Raw genomic sequence first — 20,200 nt, forward strand, 5'->3', positions numbered from 1 at the left:
CAACCTGGTACTGTGTGCGGGCTTTATTGGCTTCGCAGCTGCAGCCCTGACACGTGCTGCCAGATTTTATGGGTTTTAAACCTAATGAAATACATCCTCGAGAAACTTCCTTCACTATTTTAGTAGCTGTACAATTTGAAAGAAAAGAACCAATGTACACAATGCAGGATAGTTCAGGATTGAAATCATGGAAGATGATGACAGCATGTTTATTTTGCTCTTGCGCATGGTGTCATTAACCGCACAATGGGATACTGACGCTGCCTCGGAGGCTGGTATTAATCTTCGTGCTAAGCCTGCAGAAACCCTGCATGCATTCGTTGACATAAGTGGTGCTGTCCATCTTTTTGATCATAAGATTATTCCTTTGGGATATAAAATAATATAAGGCTGCCGAACTTTAAAAAAAAGATTCATCAGTGAATGTAAGAGATGTTCATTTCCTTGCTGTACTGACAAGAGTACAAAGTCATACAAGAGATAGCAGTCCCATCACTGTTGGTTAATCTACATACATTATCTAATTTAATCATAACCCTGGGAGAATAGAAATACTGTTAATCCCATTACGCCAATGAGAGACTGAAAATTTTGCTGGTGTTTGATCCCAAGTTTACCTGAATCCGAAGATATATCCTTGATTAATACTTTATAGAGTTACCTATCAAAGCAGTTTCTCTCTTTACTAAACCAAGATGCAAAGAAAAGGTAAAATGTTTCCCAAGTAAAGGAATGTTGACAAAAATCTATGTTCAAGAATATCTAATCCTTTCATTTTTTTCTACCTCTTTATTTCTGAAATGGTAATATAGTCAGGATCTGTATATTGCCAGGAACTGGGGTAAAATGAGAGATTACTTTTTGGATAGAATCACTTATAGGAATTTTCCAGATGATTCACACAGAATTAACTTAATCTTCTGGAAAACATTTTAGGGACCACAAATACACACTGTACCCAGGATAGAGTGTGCTTACTTCAGTGTGGTCTGTGATTTTTCTTTTGGTATGCATAATCTAAATCTAAAGACCTAGATAGAAATGGCTGATTGTAGTACTTCCACTATAAAACAAGTGCTTTCCTACAAGAGAATAGCCTCATTCATATTAAAAACACTTGTATTTCTTCCAAATACAATTGAGAAAGACTTCATGCCATTGGGATTTCAGGGTGGTGATGGGAAATGATCCTCCCTCTTGGGTGTCTTTGGAGAGTATAGATGTTAACTCGTTAGTAAAATACTTATTTCATATTTTAAAAGTCTATAAAATGCTTGAGCCACTTTGCAGACCATAGTTAGCTATCCTCCCGTTCAGACTATAACCTTTCAAGTAAGTATGAGGTATTCGCTCTCTTTTTGCTTCCAAGCACTTTGGAAATATGGCTCAGATTCTATAAAAACCAAATGTTGTGATTAGCTTTTCAAAAAAACCTCCAAATGTTGACAAATATTCCACATTTTCCTGTAATTAGGATAATTATTTTAAAAAGTCACAATGTGAATAATACCCAAATCCAGGCAGAAAATAGACATTAGAATGAGTCTTCAGAAAAATAAAGACATAATTTTTTTTAAAGCAGGAAGTCATTAATTAAATATTTGACCTTTTGTGGCTTCTCAAATGTCCATTTTCAAAAAAATAGAAGTAGTTCAAAGGCAAAGATATGAATGTAGGTTCAGGGCGAAAAGACAAAAATAGTTTAAATTGCCTGGATATATGTTCATAGATTGCAAATGAACACTACTTAAATTTTAAGCCCTTGAATATTATATCTCAGGCACAGAGTGAGCTCTGTATCTAGGTGATGTGATGCTTATTGCCTACCAGCTGTGTTCTGATTTCAGAAGATGACCTTCCCTCTAAGTTTTATACGTAACTCATAAAGTGCATGGCTCTGGAGGGCAATTATCATGATAGGGAGTGTGCTTTCTTGATTATACTGTGGGGTCCTGTTCCCACCTCTGTTTTTGAAGGATATTAAAGGTAAGATTAAGAATGCCCAGTTGTTCTACTTTGCTGATTCTAACAGTGAAGGAGACAGAATTGGTTCTAGCTTACGGCTCCGTGTTTCAGTGTTATTCAGCAGCACCTGTTGGCCAGCAGCTGTTTGGGATTATTGCAGGTTTCTTTGTCAGGAACAGTGTGGCAACGATAATAAATCAAACCTAAACTGGTTACTGAAGGGGTTTATTTAAAAGATTTAAAAGTCTTTTTATAGTCAAAATGTTAATTCCAAGTAGTGAACCAGAATGAACCTGCGTATATCTTGGGACCCACTTATATTTTCTGAGTCTGGGTAATGATCATATCTGCACTGAAGCCAGGATAATTTTCTCCCAGAAATACAGCAACACTGAAAGCCTCCCTTTTTAGGTGTGAAAAGATAGGAAGGGTATAATATTTCCTTGGTTCAGGTGAAATGGAGGGTACAGCTCTGATTGTTAGAATTTCATATGACAAATGCTCACATACATAGTGGATTTGAGGCAATCAATTTTCACTAATGTAGGAAATATTCTCCTCAAGAGAGAAGTGATTTAAAAACTTCCATGATCTCTTTTAAATTCAATGTGTTTTGAACAGGGGAAAAAGTGACTCTAAGGTCATAATGTTGGATGGACTTCTTCCTTCCTAATATGATATTTCACATTAAGGCAAATGAGGGGAAAACATTCATAGGTGTCTAGGGAGGAGAGGAATGTAGTTTTTACTTTATTATTTTTCATGGCAATACATACTTTATACAATACATCATTCCTGGTTCTCTAAAATATGTGTTTTCCCTCAGGTAAAATCTCAAAAAATTCAGAAGATGTTTTGGGGGTCCTGTCAGGGAGGTGAATGGTATAGAGCTAAACAAGTATTATATGACTTTTTATTTAATATTTTATTTTATATACCTGTACCTTTACCTGTGCATACATATACATCCCGATCCATATAAACTGAAGTGCTCTGTTTTCATATTCCAGTTGTGTTCATGAGAAAAGTAACTTTATTCTTTTTAAATTATACTTATTGGGGTGACATTGGTTAGTCAAATTATATGGGTTTCAAGTGTATAGGTCTATAACCCATCATCTGTATATTACATTGTGTGTTTACCACCCAAAGTCAAATCTCCTTTTTTCACCATATATTTGACCCTTTACTACCTCCTTCCCCCTCCCTTTCCCTCTGATAACCACCATACTGTTGTGTCTTTGAGTTTGTGTTTGTTTGTCTTCTTTATCATTTGTTGCTTTCAGTTTTATATCACACATATGAGTAAAATCATATGGTCCTTGACTTTTTTCACCTGACTTATTTTGCTTAGCATGATATTCTCATGAACCATCCATGTTGTCTCAAATGACAATATTTCATCTTTTCTTATGGGTGACAGTATTCCATTATATATCTGTGCCACATCTTCTTTATTCAATTATCTATTGAAGGACACTTTAGTTGTTTCCGTGTCTTGGCCACCATGAACAATTCTGCAATGAACATAGGGGTACATATAGTTTTGTGAATAAATACTTTCAAAATCTTCAGGTAGATACCCCAAATAAGTTTGCTGGGTCATACGGTAAGGTACCAAACAGACACTTCTCTCAAGGAGACATACAAAAGACCAACAGATATATGAAAAGATGTTCAACTTCACTAGCTCTTGGGGAAATGCAAATCAGAGCTACAATGAGATCCTGCCCCACACCTGTTAGAGTGGCTGTCGTCAACAAGACAGGTAATAAGTGTTGGAGAGGCTGTGGAGTAAAGGGAACCCTCATTAACTACTGGTGGGGATGTAGGCTGGTATAGCCACTACGGAAAACAGCATGGCGGCTCCTAAAAATAAAAAGAGTTAGCATACGATGCAGATTTATTCTGAATCCTATTTATGCGGAGGACAGCCCACCTCACTTTGCAAACCCACTCAGTGTTCTTACCACCCTCCTTCTCTTTCGCATTATCTGTCCCTGGTGGAGCCCGAGGCCCCTAAGGCACACAGGAGCACTTCCGAAGAGTAGCTGCAATTAACCACATACATCGTGTGGGTGGCAAACCTGGCAGTCACCCGTCATTTTTAACACCAGGTCCCTGCTCTATTGCAAATGGGGATAAGAAATGCTGCCCAAGCTCCTCACGCAGAGAAAGAGATCTTCTGGTTGCTGTGTTAGAAACCTCGAGCTCATCCCCACCCCCTCTATGGAACTCTGCGACCTGTGCTTTATGTCTTTTCAAGCATCCACGTGATGAGCTTAGGCTCCACCTCTGGGCGAGGGCTTGCCCCTATTCTCTGCCCAGGTGGCTTGTCTGTCACTGAGTCTCCAATCACCGAAGGGGGCCCTGGTGTGCCTGGCATCAAGACCGAGCAAAGAAAAGACCTTTACAGAGATCACTCTTAAAATCTCCTATTCTGAGAGCATCTGTTTATCCTAGGGCTGTTTCCTTCAGGACTTTTCAGGGTCAGCAGGGAAGCTTTTCAACAAATCTGGTTTCCTTTGGAAACTATTTTCAGTAGTTTTGTTACATGTGTCTGGTAATTCACTTTAAGTGGTAAAAGGACAGAGATAATGGATGCATAGAATTCTAAATGCTCTAAGGCTCTTCTGTCACCTGACTTTTTTCATAAATTTTATCTGCTAACATACAAAAATTGTAAAAACAAAAATAGGCTTAACATTGATACAGAAAATTTGTTTTGAGGCGCGAAGGCGGTGCTGGGCTGCTCTAATGTTGCTCACTGTACACACTTTTGCTCCTTCCTACCCGGACCCCGCGGTACACTCACAGCATTAATTTTAGTCATTTCATGCAGTTTTATACTGTACCTTGTCTTTCTGCAAAGCAAAGATAATATTGTAGTTCAAACCTCGGCCAGCCACAGCCCTTAGGGAATTTTTTTTTTGTTATTTCTCAGCCAGAACATTTAAAATTTCTTTAGCTGTATTTTGCACTTACCTGCATTCTTAAATATAGGATATAGATAATAAATCTACCTGTTATTATAACTCATGCACTACTGTGATGGTTATATTTCTGATTTGAATACAATGATAACATAATTAACTGTTAATTTATTTAGAACTGTTTACTTCTATGTGAAAATAACCCCGAACTCCTATACTATCACCCTTAATTTGTTTTTTCAAAACCACTGCAACTTGGAATTAAAATTATTACAAATGTAATCATGGATAAACTGCACATTTACTTTTTTAATATTAAGAAGACTTTTGGTTTGTTTTCAGAATACTTCCCTTTTTTGACTATTCACTGGAAATAGCCAGTTATCATTTTTTACATGTCTCTCAAAATTATTGTAGTTTTATTAGTTAGTGAATGGGTTTTGTCCTAGAGGAAAGACACCACGCTAATAATGCATGTTCCCTGGAGGACAAAAATATACTGAATTGTCGTTTGGGCTTGTCAAGGTGATGGTTCATAAAGAATAAAGAAATGTCCCATTGACAAAGTTACTCGTATACTTTAGCTTATAAAATGAATTAAAGGACAATGAAAAGCAAGTCATTTTCAAACCTGCTGTACACAGTCCTCACTAATTACGTTTTTGCCTATGGATATAGGTTTTGGAAGTTGTATTTAGAATCAGTGACACATTATTTATATATGATAAAATATAAAATATTTACCTTAAATAGGAAATTGTGGTAATATCTTCTTCCTTTTAAACATAATCATGCTACAATCATTTTTTTAAAATGTAAATATCCATAAAGTATTTTATTTTTGCAAAGATAGGTTCTAAAAATCATAACACCAGAAAGATTAATAATGATACACATATCAAAATTCGATTGAAAATGTAGGTTACTGCTTTCATTCACTGTTCTGACATTAAAGATGTTACAAAGATACAGACTCAGAATACCACCAAGCATCCCCGTGTTGTTAAAGAGTTTGTTTTGTGATTTTAGCAAAGAGAAACCATCCAAATTTTATTCTTTAATACTGACATGATTTAACTTTGGTACATGGCATTACTATTTCTGCTATAGCAAGTTCTGGTTTTCTCAAGGCCTTTCCACAGACTTTTCTGGAAATAAAAATCATATTTCCAACATTCAAATTAAAAGGTTGTTCTCATAAATATATGTACCAGGTTGGTATAGTCACATATATCCTTTCCAATTTTAGGCTAAGCAAAGACATGCATTTAAAGCCCTATTAATGTTATTAAAGCAAAAAACAATTGAACTTAATATCAAGAGAAACTGTGATCTTTCATGAAGTGTTTGATATAGAAAACGCTGATTTTGACATACCCATCTGATCACACGTGGTCTAAGAATATTCAAATAATAAACCCAAAAGAAACAGATGTGAAAGATTGGTCTTCAGACGTTGTGGCAATGATGCCACGCTTGCCTCTGAGCTCACTGACATAAAGCCACATCCACACCTCAGTGGTCACCAACCCATTCAGCAGAACTTCCTTATCTGAGAGCTGTTTGAAGCTACCACTTTGAGCACTATCGATATTTTTTCCCCAAGCTCTGAATAACTTCAGGGATTTCAGCAGGAGTTGGAGGAATCAGCTCCACCTGGCATGGTGCCAAAATGTGACAGTTGAGGATTTGAGTAAATTATTACAGTGTTTTCCAGCGCCAGGGCCTTCTCTGTGAAGTTACGGACAAATTAAGCCATGGTTCTAGGCTGGAAAGCATGTGGCCTTGAACAGCCAGCTGAATGTCACCCCACACTCATTCTTTAAACCCCAGCAAATTCCCATCTCTTCCTGAAGTATCGTCTACAGCCATCAGGCTATGATATGAAACCCCCTTAAAATTTTTTTATTAAAAAAATTTTTTCCAATTGCCATTGACATTTAATATCATATTAGTTTCATGGATACAGCATAGTGGTTAGACATTTATATAATTTATAGAGTGGTCCCCTCGATAAATCTTGTACCCACCTGGCACCATACAATATTATTGACTATATTCCCTATGCTGCACTTTACATTTTAAAGGTAAAGCAAATATGGCCAAGTGTCACTAGTCTTTTAACTTTTCTGTATGATTGACATTTTTATTGAAAATTTATGAATAGATAGAATAATGTGATAGCAGATGACTAGGTATCTATTAAGATGGTCAGGGAAGACCTAATAAAAGACCCCAGTATAGCCTGTTGTAGGAGCTGAAAGAATGCTAGTGTGACTGGAGCACAGAGGGTTAGAGAAATAGAATGTGCCTATTTTAGAAACAAATGTCAGAGAGGTGTGCAGGGGTCATAGTGTCTATGTAGGGCTTTGTAAGTAAGCCAGGAGAGAAATTTGTGTTTTATCTTAAGTAGACTTTAGGTAGAGATGTGACATGCTTCTGATTTATATTTTAGAAAGATTTCTTTGGATGCCATATGGAGAATTTCTTATTAGGATGCAAGATCTAAAATAGGGAGATGAGCTAAGAGGCTATAGAAACCCAGGTGTGATGGTGGCTTGGAGAGGATGGATCTCATGGGCATGAGAAAAAGTAGCCATGCATGGAGTATTTTGGGAGGTGGAATCAATAGTACCTACTGATTAACTGTGTGTAGATGGTAAGAGGAGAAAAACATCAGTTAAGGTGGAGAGGGAAGGAGGATCAGGATAGCTCCTAGTGTTTGGTCCTAAGAAATTATGTAGATGGTGATGCCACTGAATGTTATGGAATAGATTGGGAGGAAAACAAGATTTTCAGGGAGGGAAGGTCAGGAAATAAAGAATTCTGTTTTAGCCATGTTGAATTTGAAATACCTTCAGACATCTAAGTAGAGCTATAGACTTGTATTTGGATATGTAAGTCTGGTGTTTTTGGAAGATTTAATTTGATGAGATAGGTTGGAAGTCTTTGGCATAAAAATAGTGGTACAGTTATAGGACTGAGATAAAGAAATGATGTCACCAAGGAAGACTGAACAGATAGGGAAAAGGGGGTTCTCTTACCAAGCCCTGGGACACCCTCACACTTCGTTGTTAGCCTCCCATGTTTAAAACAAGGAATATAAAATCTAACTAAAAGAGCTGGTAATAGAATAATGAAAAAGTAAGGATGTAAGGACTATGAAATACTCTGTTCAATATTGTAGTAGACTCTAACCAAGCATGAGTATATCAGGTGTCGTGTTCTGTCAGGGAGAATTATCAAGCCTTAATACTTGGAAATATAACTTGGGAATCTGTTCAAATAGGAAATTAAATGGAATTTGCTCCAAAGTAACCAATTAACACTTTTCGAAATAACTGAGAAAACTGTTGTCTGAAATTGAATTCAATGTAGATCATTTATCAGTAAAAATGTAAGAATATTCACTAAAGGATACAAACTAAGACATTAAGAAATGCAGGCAATCTTATTAGGAGGTACAAACCAAGAGCACAGATGTTAAGAAGTTATCTTAATCACATCGTATCTGCAGGGGCCCCTCCCCCTTAAAGTCATATACAGCGCAAGTTTAGGCTGATCAGGATCATCAGTGTCTTTGTTCCAGAATCATCAAAGTCGTGTATCCAATCTATAGAGGCACTGGTGTAAAAGGAGAGCGATTAAGAGAATCAGAAAAGGGGGCCTCACTTACGACCTCCAAAGAAAAGGAAATATATAGCATCTCAAACAGTCTTTGCTTTTCCCTAGAGTTAATTGCTATGGTGGATGATAAGTGTGTAAAAAAGACACTTAATATAATAGTATCCACAGTATTTTACTATGAGAGACATTAAATATTTTAAATATATAATATGAAATGCACCCTCTCTATAATTATTTTTATTGACCGTATTCTTGCCAACCCAAATTGTAGGAAATGTAATATCCTAACATTCCAGAATTTAAAAACATGTTCTATTTTTTATTGTCGAAATGACTATAGAAGGAAGGTATTACTTTTAATAAATATAGTATTCCTCATTGTTTCTAATCAAAGGATTTCTTTATAAGTAGTCTGCACAAGAAATTGGAAATGATGCATAAAAACACAGCTTTTTAACTTGCAAGGTTGTTTATGCATCTTGAATTTGCTTATTTTCGCAGTGGTGTGCATTTTTAAATCGCCATTTGTACTCTGCATTCTAGCTTTTGCCTATAGTGGAAATTCGGACTGCAGACAATGGGAACTGTGATGTCCAATATGTGTGCTTGTGTCCAACTGAGAAAAGCCACCACTTTTGTCTGTACTTCAGTCGGCAGGAGGTTTTCTTTTAGCTTGTTTAGAAGAATCAGGTACTGTCATCTGTATGGCATACAATATTTGTCAGAAAAAATTTCTTTTGCCCTTTGTGGCTTAAATGCTGAATGCCAAAGAATCCTCTGTTTAGCTAAGGAACAGCTTACGGTTTCATTTGTGACAATAATACAATAAAATCAAATGTAATTTAAAATTATTATACCTGATAGATTAAGAACCATTTTCTGAAAACCAAACATAGACAAAATGTTCTCTATGATTAAGATTGGACATAAAAACACTGAACACCAGGTATGTTTTATAGGCCACTTTGGAAAACTCTTTGGCATTATCTTCTGAAGTTAATATATACATACTCTGTGATGCTGCAGTTCAGCTAGTAGTTATATACCCAAGAGAAATGAGTGCACCCCCCCCATGCTCAAAGAAGCCTTATTAATACCATCACTATCAGCATGGATAAGTATCGTGTGCTGGAGTCATGTGAGGAATACTATGAAGCAGTGAAAATGAACAAACAGCTGCTACACCTCACAGCATGCGCGAAACCTCAAACATAATGTTGAACCAAATAAACTAGGCATAAAAGAGCACATAGTGCATGATTCTATTTATGTAACATTCAGAAATAGATACAACTTTACTGTCATGTCAAATATCAGAATAGTAGTTTTTTGAGGGAAAATGGAAAGTGGATTGGAAAGGGGATTCTTGGGTATGGGAAATGTTCTCTTAACCAGGATCATGGTTATATGGGTTTTTATTTATGATAATACATTGATAATATTATCATGAGAATATGTTAAGATTTCTATTTATGATAATACATTGAAATTAAACAAATATAATAAATTTGTTCATTTTTCTATACATGGATTATATACACACAGTGCATGGCATCTATAATATGTAATTTATTGGTATATAGCATATATTGATTTTTAAAAATTTTTAAAAGAAGGAAAAAATTTCTGGAGATTAAAAAATACTCCATTTCCTTTTCCCTAGAGATAAATAACTCAATTATGTAGAAGTTGAATACATACTATGTTATGCACATGTTAAAATATGCTAAATAAGTAGTTCAGCAACTCCATTTAGACTTTTTTATGGATCACAAAGCACAATTATATTTAGTTATATTTTATATAGTCACTTAAAGAGTTAAAATGAAAACTTTTTTTCTGTCCCCTGGATAATATTAGAGTGTATTCACTGTAAGCAAATTTAACATGAGTAACTATTTTAAAGATTGTTTAACACAAAGTCAAATTTATATTGTTTTTTATTGAGTCCAACAATTCACTACAATTTTGTTAAAACATTTTATTTTGCTCCTACTCTATGTGAGCCACTATGGTTTTTTTATATAATAAATGTTCCTCTAATGGGCTCCTAGTTAGAAAATTTGGTACATAAGAAAACTATTGATTTCAGCAAGTGAATGCCTGTATCAATTTATAGACAACTTACCTACTGCTCAACAGTACATTATGAAAGGTAGAAACATGCCTGGTATCTGAGAGCTGAACTTGGTAATATAAAGCCTGGCAAAATCTTACTATTCAAATGAATAATATTACTTTTTTAAAAACCATTTTTCATAATCCCTTGGGATGCATCATCAAGAGGATGATAAGGGTGATGCTAATATCTGCCATTTACTAGGCATAGGCCATGGTTTATAACACACAGAATACCTGTTTTTCTGGAGAGAGTAAATTTAAACAAGAAGGTTTTTTTCTGCCTTAAAATTGATGAAGTGGTTTTCCTAAAAAAACTCATTATTTCATTTATCCTATTAAAGAGAAAATTGGTCATTAATGCCATCCTTTGATGGCTGTCATCTGAATATTTAAAGTTCTTTTAAAAAGTTAGCATCAAGGAGAGATAAAAGCAAATGCAGTTGTCTTATCTTAGATCTTACAGATCTAAATATATGCACAGAAAAACTTAATATCCTGAAACCAGCATTTTGTCTCTGATGGCATCTCTTTTCATTATGTGATTGGAACATTTTTAAGGGATTTTACTATCTATTTTGCACAGAAAAAAATAAATTGAGAATATTTCTTGATCAATTTTAGTTGCCTTGGAATGAGAATAAAAGAGATGTGTTGGACATTGTCAAATGTTTTTGCTATTTCAAATTTGAATTGATTGTGAAATAATAGTGTTCTACAGAATAAGACATTTTCTTGTAAGAAATAAAAATGAAGTATTTTAGGAGAGGACTTATTAAAAGAGGGGACGTGATAATCTTTAATGTTATTTTAAGAAGCATATACAGTAACTCTAAAGAGGCTGGAAATGTTAGGAAATGAATCCGATGGCTAACTTGCATATATGAGAAGAATCTGAAATGAACACTAGGGCCTTAAAAGGAAGTGTGGATAGGATATGTTAAAAGTGATATAAAAGGAAAAAGAAAAGATTAGTGAGATTTCTAATGATAAAAATTTTTAGTTTCTTTTTAAATAAAATGAATGCAAGTACAAAAAATTAAGAAGCTTGATATACAACAAAACACATTTACCCACCCCTTCTCACTTCCTAGTCATGTTCCTCTTAGGTGTCTATGTTAACACTTTTTTGGCTATTTCTTTTTATACTTTTTAGTGGTAGGTTTTGATTCATATTTCTCAATTTGTCAATTTTAGATATTATCAGTTGACATTTTGTTTTGATAAATCACAGTTTAGCTTTCTTAAACCATGTCTTCCTTGCCTATCCCTCTAATATATCACAATTTTATTTAAATGGTGTATATCTTTTTTGATGTAAATATTGTCCAGTGTTAAAATATTTACTCTTTCATGTTTACATGTCCCATCTTGGGAGCTAATTTGTGTTTATTTTTTCTGGTTTCTAATCCTTCTTGTACTATTTGTCATTGTTATATTGTTTCCCTCCCTTACAAATACTTCAATATATTCATTTTTATAAACAGTCCCACTTTTCTTTAGAAGTCTTTACCCCAAATTCTCTGTGTTCTGCCCGAACGTTTATTGTTCCTTAGGCCTTCTTTACTGTTTTTCAATAGAGGAACCACCTTGTCTAGGCATCTACACCTTCCTCTTTCTTGGTTTACTTCGTCAATTTGCTAGAGCACATTCTCAAATAGTTTCTTAAGAAATGTTGCATGAGCAGTAAATTTTCTAAATCCTTCTATATTCAAATCATTTTTTTATACAATATGGTAGTCCCTTGTAGTCTATATACTTATTCCTTCAAGTCTGGGTAATTTCTGTATTTTTTAAAATACTAATTTTTCTAGGTTTCTCATTCTGTCTTTTTGAAGCTCCTATTAGTCAAATTTGCCCTTCCTGTATTCATGATCTGTATCACTTTTCTTCTCGTATTTGGGTTTATATATTTTTATAGGTAGTTCCTTCAACTCTATCTCCCAAAAGTTGTATTGAAAGCTTATTTTGTAAGTATTTGTAGTAGTCCTTTTTTATATTGTTCTATTCTTACTCTAAGAATATTAAAGATTTCCTTTTGAAAAGAATGTTATCATCAGTCCTTTGAATAATCTTTTGCCTTCCAGATTTTTTCTCTCTTTAATTTTGGCTCTTCTTTTATATAAGGTACAATTTACTTTAAAATCTGTATATTTTATTTTCTACTAATATTTCACTTTGAGGTCCTAAAATGCCCTGATTGAGGAGCTGATTGAGGTGATTTAAAACTGAGTGTGAAGATAGGGCAAGAAGGTAATTAGGTGGAGAGCCAGCTGATTTGTTCAGGTAGCATCAAATGCAAGAATGCGTAGATTTTTTTCCCCTCTGGGATCATATTTCTCCAGAGAGGTAACCTTCATATGTATCCCTGGGGGAGAGGTGGCTGCAAGTATCTGGGCCACAAGTGGAAGAAGTATTCTCTTATACAGAAAAGTGTCCATTATTTTTTCAAAGCATGTCTCTTAATATAATCACATCTTACATCTTATGAATATTTTATTTCACATGACTGATTCATTAAAAACAAACAAACAAACAAATGCCACACATTTAATTCCACATGTTTAACTCTGAACCTTTGCCTTTTGGAATTTGCATTTCAATGTAGAGTGGGCTTAAACCCTAGTTTCAGAATTACAGTCCCCTTGACCTTAGAGTCCTCGTTGCTAAATTACAACATCTCCTGCAGTGGGTAAAATGTTGAATGTTAAGCTCATATTTTTTCCAAAGTATTTATTTATTACTGATTGATTCCAAAATATGTCTCCTATGAATCAACTACTCTTCTATGTTGGCTTTTCTTTATACGAAAGTTAAAATAATTTTGGAAAGGCAAAATATTCACATGCTGAAATTACATTTTCATGATATCAAGTAGATTATAGGTTGGTAGAATTAAATATATGCTTTATGTAACAGAGCTTGTTTCTTAAAATTATACAGAAAATACACATAATTCTGGAAATAATAACGTTCAAGTGCTTAGAGGCTCTCTCCTGTTATTTTTCTTCCATTTGCTACAAACACACATGTATAAGTATATAGAGCATAGTTAGTTCTGCAGCTGCAAGAATTAGCAGCAGCTTAGGAGAGAAAAGGTAGGAGAAAGAATGCCCTGATCATCCCTTTGAATAGCTTAGGCAAGAACAGGTGTTATTATCCCGGGAGGAAACTGTGACTTTTTTGTAATTGGAAGTTTGTCCTGCCCTGATAAGAACTTGTGGGTAAGGAAAGGAGAGAATAGCAAATAACCAAGGGGAAGAAAGCCAGAAAAGCTTGCTGTGTTCCTCCGCTTAAATGTTATTTCTTTAAGGACTGTAGGTTTTACAAGGAGAAGAGGCCCAATTTGGGATGCTACTTACCTCTGTTTCCAGAAGAAAAAGACTCCTCTAGAATGTGGTTTTAAGTAGTCCATGGACCAAAAATAGGTCATAAGACATAGTATAAGGCAGCTTTATGAACTTCAAGGTTCTAGGAAATTTCAGCCCTTGGAGAGTTCCCCAGTGCTTTGAACAGTATTAGAAGGGAAACAGCATAAAAATTAACCATGCTAGAAAAAAAATCTCTCTTGTAACAAATTACAGAGTGGTAGTGTGTATGTAGTTTTGTTGTTGTTTGGTTGGATGGTCTGCTCTGATATTTGCTTACCTCTTTGCTTGTTGATTTTTAGTATATAAATAGAACTTTGAAAAGCCAAAAAAAAGAGAAAATAATCTTTCAGGAAGTTTTAAGATAACACCATACACTTTTTTTTAGGCTTTTTAATGGCTGAGATTCTGTGTTGTTTCACTTAAAAGGAATGTTATAATGCTGCACGTTTTTGCTTAGTCTACATTTTTGCTTATTCATGAAACTCAGAAGAAATTCTCTCCATTGACAATCTCTCATTGTGTATTCATCACCACTCTAAACCCTCATTTACTCTAAAATTAAGTGTTCAATGATATTCGTGTTATAAATTCATTCTCAGTTGCAAAATGTTCTCGGTGCTTATGAAATTGTACTTTAATCACTTTTAGTCAAAAGTTTAGCAAAAATAGTACTTTGACATACAATGTCAGCATGTTCTTAGATTTTGATAAATGTGAACAAAATCAATAGATAGATACAGAAGGAGCGTCCAAATGAAATCCTCATTTTTCAACAGCTTTTCTTAACATAACTCACAGCTGTAGACTTTCCCTTTCAATAATAAAAGAAAATAAGTCATGGAAATGTAATGTACAACATGGTGACTTTAATCAATAATAACAAAAATATGAAAGTTGCTAAGAAAGTAAATCTTAAAGTTCTCAGCACAGGAAAAAAAATTTTATGACTTTGTATGGGGACAGATGGTAACTAGATTTTGTGTGTTGATCATTTTTAAAAAAAATATATCTTTATTGATTTCAGAGAGAGAAAGGGAGAAGGAGAGAGAGAGAAACATGAATGATGGGAGAGTCATTGATCGGCTGCCTCCTGTACACCCCCCCGGAAATGGATCCCGCAACCCGGGCATGTGCCCTGACTGGGGCTGAACCTCGATCTCCTGGATCCTAGGTCGATGCTCAACCACTGAGCCACGCCGGCCGGGCTGTTCTGTGATTCTTTATCTGAGTGCAAGCAAAGGAACCCGGGGGTGGCTCTGGAGTCCTCCTTCTCTCTTACCCTCAGATTTAAGGAAATGTAAATCTCATTTGATTTTTACCTTTTCAATATCTCTTATTTTTTCCCTCTTTTCTCTATAACTATTGTCAGTACCCATCAGCCATGGTTATATCTTGCCTGCAATGCTAGAACAGCACCCTAATTTACTGTGTTGTTTCTAGTCTTGCCAACCCCATCCAGTCCACTCCTCTAAATCCCTTCCCTTTTAAAATTTATCACTCATCAATTTGTATTATAACTTCTTAATTTGTATCATAACCCGTCATGGTAGTAATGGTACATGCAAATATCTTCCGTTTTTTTGATTAGGTAGAAGTGTGCTTAAAGTGTCAAAATAAAAAGTCAGGGGCCATGAGAAATACTTTCTTTTAATATAAAAAAATTAAAAATTAATTAGTGCTATATAGTTTTGGGGTTCACAATGTATAGAAACAAATCTTGCAATTACAGTTATTTCCCATTACACATAATGAGTATCCATATCTGAGAAAATCAGCTGAGGAGTTTAATTTAGTTTGAATCATTGGGAAATGAGAGAATTGAGGTATTATAAAGTGTGAATTTTAAATTGAATGTGCATCTCTGCTTTTTTGGCATAAAGTAGATCTTTTAATTACAATTACAAAAAATAAAAATAAAAAAGGTTTGGTTTTTTTCCTCCTCTTGCTCCTGGGTTGCTTGTTTAAGTAAATTTCTGAGAAAAGTAAAAATATTAATATACTTTGTCTTTGCATTTAAAAGAACCAAATGATTTCGTTCATTTGTGGAATATAAAACTGAAACTCATAGACACAGACAACACTATGGTGGTTACTAGTAGGTAAGGGGTAAAGGAGCTAAATATTTGGTGTGGGAAGATGATTTGACTTTATGTAGTAGACACACAATGCAATATACAGACCATGTGTCAGGGAAGTGTACAACTGAAATCTATATGATCCTATTAACCAATGTCACTCTAATACATTTAATTTAAAATAAAATGAAATAGTATGTACTAATACACAGGCTACTATTTTTAAAATCAAAAGCTTAAATCATGAATTTTATTATTAAAGATTTTTTTAAAATAGTGATTTGAAAAGTTATTATTTTTTAATAAAAGTGGAGATATTGGAGATACCACATTTTGCTTTAATAGATCTACAGTTACTCGTTTCATCCATTGCTTTGTTAGTAGGTCAAGGAGAAATCATACCTAAGAAGGGTCCATGGAGAAAAGAGACCAATCATATCAGAATTAAAATTAAATTGAAAAAATTTAAATCAAGGAAACCATTTTTTTCTTGCTTTTAGTACGATGTGCAAATTCATGCATTTAAATGGGAAATGGGGAATTTCATAGCTGCTGAACAGCAGTAACGTGAGCTCTGTGGTCAGGGTAGAGGCAGGTTTTGCTCAGGGAGGAAATTACATTTGAAACATTCTGACTACATTATGGAGCCACAAAAAATTTACAGTGATTTCTTTTCAGTGGAACAAAGTACGCGCTCTTTTTCAGCTCAGAATCATTTTCCAATCGTGCCACACTTATCAGGCAGTGCAGATTCATTCACAGAAATGTATTTGCTGTGCACATACTTGCACACATACTCCCACATGCAAAGTTTTACCAACCATCTATTATTTCTTTGTGTGTATAACTTAGCCATCAACTAGAATTTGTGTGGTAGTTTGAATGTTAATTTACCTTATTAAAAATGCCTTTCACTTAATCTCTGTCTAGACTGTTTTACCTAAAATGAGTTCATAATTTCGTATTTAATATATGAAATAGAATAAAAAGTGTAAAATTAAAATTATGGTATCAGTTATCTTTCTATCATGCAGAATGAAATAAGTACTTTGACCATATATAAAAAGTATCTATGTAAATAACACTACAATGAACAAAGGGCTGTATATATTCTTTTGAATTAGTGATTTGAGTCTCTTTAGATATATTCCCAGAAGTGGAGTCGCTGGGTCATAGGGTAGTTCCATTTTTTTTTCTTTGATAAACCTCCATGCTGTTTCCATAGTGGCTGCACCAGTCTGTGTTCCCACCGACAGTGCACGAGGGCTCCTGTTTCTACACATCCCCATCAGCGCTTGTTTGTTAGGTTAGCGGTGATAGCCATTCTGACAGTTATCACTGTGGTTTTAATCTGCATCTCCCTGATGATTAGTTATGTTGAGCATCTTTTCATATGGTAGTTACAAAATAGTCATGAGGAATATAGGAAATATAGTCAATAATATTGTAATGACTACGTATGGTGCCAGGTGGGTACTGGAATTACGAGGGGGATCACTTTGTAAAGTATATGATTGTTGAGCCACTATGCTGTACATGTGAAACTAATACAAAATAGTATTGAATGTAAACTGTAATTGAAAAAATAAAAATAAAAAATAAATAAAAGTAAGGATTATAAAAATAAATATAAATCCATTCCAACAAAGATATCTATGCTAATTAAATGCAAACTGTATCAACTAAATTTGTATAATATTGATTTCCCTGTTAATTTATATAACATTTTAATTAAAACAAATATATTTTAATGTTGCAAGTAGCACAGTGGAAAATATTTTGTATTAGACAGTTGCATAAATGTCTAAAATTGAATCTAACAGCAAAGATGAATGTCATAGCTACAAATTTAGGGGGAAAAACAAGAATAAATCTGTTTACAAGCAATTAGTATATATGTGCTTTGTTAGAGGAAGGAGAATTTATTATGAGTGGGGGACGCATTAACTCTTTCAGACATAAAGATTCTGTTTTCCAAATAACTTCATTCATATACACGATCCATTTTGTGTAAGTCAGGATTAAACTTCCAGCTGTTTTCTGATGATGAAAAGTAGAACACTAAGGTTTGAAATGGTTCTGGGGACGCAGCCTTTCCTGTCGGGGATTCTAGCAGATGATGCTATAATTTAATATTCGTGGAAGATAGAGCAAATATAGAATAGCATCAAGTTGCTTTTGCAGAGTTTTCAAGCCAGATGTCCCTTGGCATTTACATGGAAGAAGTCTACTGTGTAACAAGTTGCATATTTTTGTGGGCACGTTCTCAGCCCTGGTATGTAGTCATTGGTATTCTGACAGCCATCTGCTCAGGCCTTATTTCTCTACTCAGCCATAGCTAAATTTGAACATTTTTTCAAAGTGGAAAATTCCAGGTACTTTTGAGTGTAAGAGAACAGAAAATTAGTACTCATTATTAAAAATAAAAAACCAATACATACCTTTTGCTCAGTAATAACCCCCTGTGTTGAAACTGAATGTCTGGTAAATAGCTGTACAAAATAAATAAGGTCTTTGAGAAGAGAGACCCCATCCTCTTATTGACTGAGTTTGTTTTAATTGGGTGCAAGGTTCTAACTAGACACTGACGGAATTACAGAAATGAGTAACTCCACAGTGACTGGTCTAAGGCTGGCCTTGTCTTATATACAATAAGCACTTCATAAATTTTGCTGAATGAACTAATGAATGTATTAGAATCCTTACATAATAGCATGTTTATTTGTAAAGATTTCTACTAACAGCTGATAGATTTTAATATGTCAAGATGTGTGCACACACATGTGTGTATGATATGTATTTCTATACCCTGTAAGTGAATGAAAGAGAGTTTGATGAGAATTCTTGAATATTAACTATGCACTTACTGATATGCTAGACATTCTGGAGATTCAAAACGTCTACATAAAAAGAATAAAATAAAGAGCATTTAAAAAATGATAATTTATATAATATAGATTAATTGATCAATAGAAAATGATGAGGATTTTTTTTTTATCAAGAAGGTGTATTTTGAGCTGATTTTGAAGGAAACATTAAATTTAGACCAATGGAGAATAATTAAAGTAAGGGAATTAATACAATATAGATGAGGTGAGTAATGTATTTGTGCATTGAGTCATTTATCAAATATTTTTTAATACCTTCTTTGGTCCATCATTATATTAAGATATATTATTAAACTAGCTTTCAAGTTAGCTTACAGAAATAGAGACATAAACAAATATTATTATGAGTATCTGGAAATCTTAAGGCCCTATAGCTATCAGTTTTATAAGCATGATTTACAAGCCTGCTTTATTACTCACAGGGTAGACAAAATATACATCTCTAAAGAATAATACTTTATCATAGTCAAGCAATATATAGTATTCTGAAAATTTTATTTGAATCCCTTGTTTCAACATGCTTGGGGTCAGTTAATGTTTATAGTTTTGTGAATGAATAAGTATATAAACTGAAAACATTTCATTCAGTAAGTGGAACTTGAGTTTTGAATAAATTTTGGAGCCTGAGAATATCAATATAGTCCTTAAATTTAATCTTTTATGTGTTTAAGTTTAATCTCTTAGTATTATCAACTCTTTATTAATACTATAATATTTGGAATAAAATAATTAGTTTTAGGGATATTTTACTCTGACCAGTAATTTTTAGCCATAAGCCAATCTAGTGGCAATCACAAAATTCAATATCACTAAGGAAAAATTACCAACCTTTGACTGTCTTGACATGACTGAATCCACCAAATATATAGTTCACTTTCAAAATAATCCAGGATATATTATGTGGATATGATTGTGAAATTAACCAGTAGTACAAAAATAGATAAACTATTATTTAAAATACAAGGAGAGAACAAGTTAGAGAAATGGGCAAGACGCAAATCAGAAGTTTCATGTATAAAACTGAAGAGCAATTTACTCTTGAAGCAAGAATCTCATGACACTAAAACAAGATGATGAAGAAATTACTCTGTGTGCGAGTGCGGAGAAAAAAATAGCTTATGATACCAGAGTGATCTGGGAGCTCATTATACAGCAAAAATGAAGAGCTCTAACTACCATGCAATTAAAGTACTAGAGAATATAAATAAGAGTGTATCATGTGT

The 20,200-nt window shown here is 34.1% G+C and overlaps 1 protein-coding gene and 1 pseudogene across 1 annotated transcript in view; one reads left to right on the forward strand and one right to left on the reverse strand.

Annotated features, from left to right (window-relative positions):
* The window catches only part of LAMA2 (laminin subunit alpha 2), a 458,292-nt gene that overhangs the window by 81,245 nt on the left and 356,847 nt on the right, over positions 1 to 20,200 (forward strand). The window lies entirely within an intron of this gene.
* LOC107531013 (ATP synthase F(0) complex subunit g, mitochondrial pseudogene) lies at positions 6,305 to 6,657 on the reverse strand (annotated as a pseudogene).

The sequence above is a fragment of the Miniopterus natalensis genome, chromosome 5, assembly GCF_054644295.1.
Source record: "Miniopterus natalensis isolate mMinNat1 chromosome 5, mMinNat1.hap1, whole genome shotgun sequence".
Taxonomy (NCBI): Eukaryota; Metazoa; Chordata; class Mammalia; order Chiroptera; family Miniopteridae; genus Miniopterus; species Miniopterus natalensis.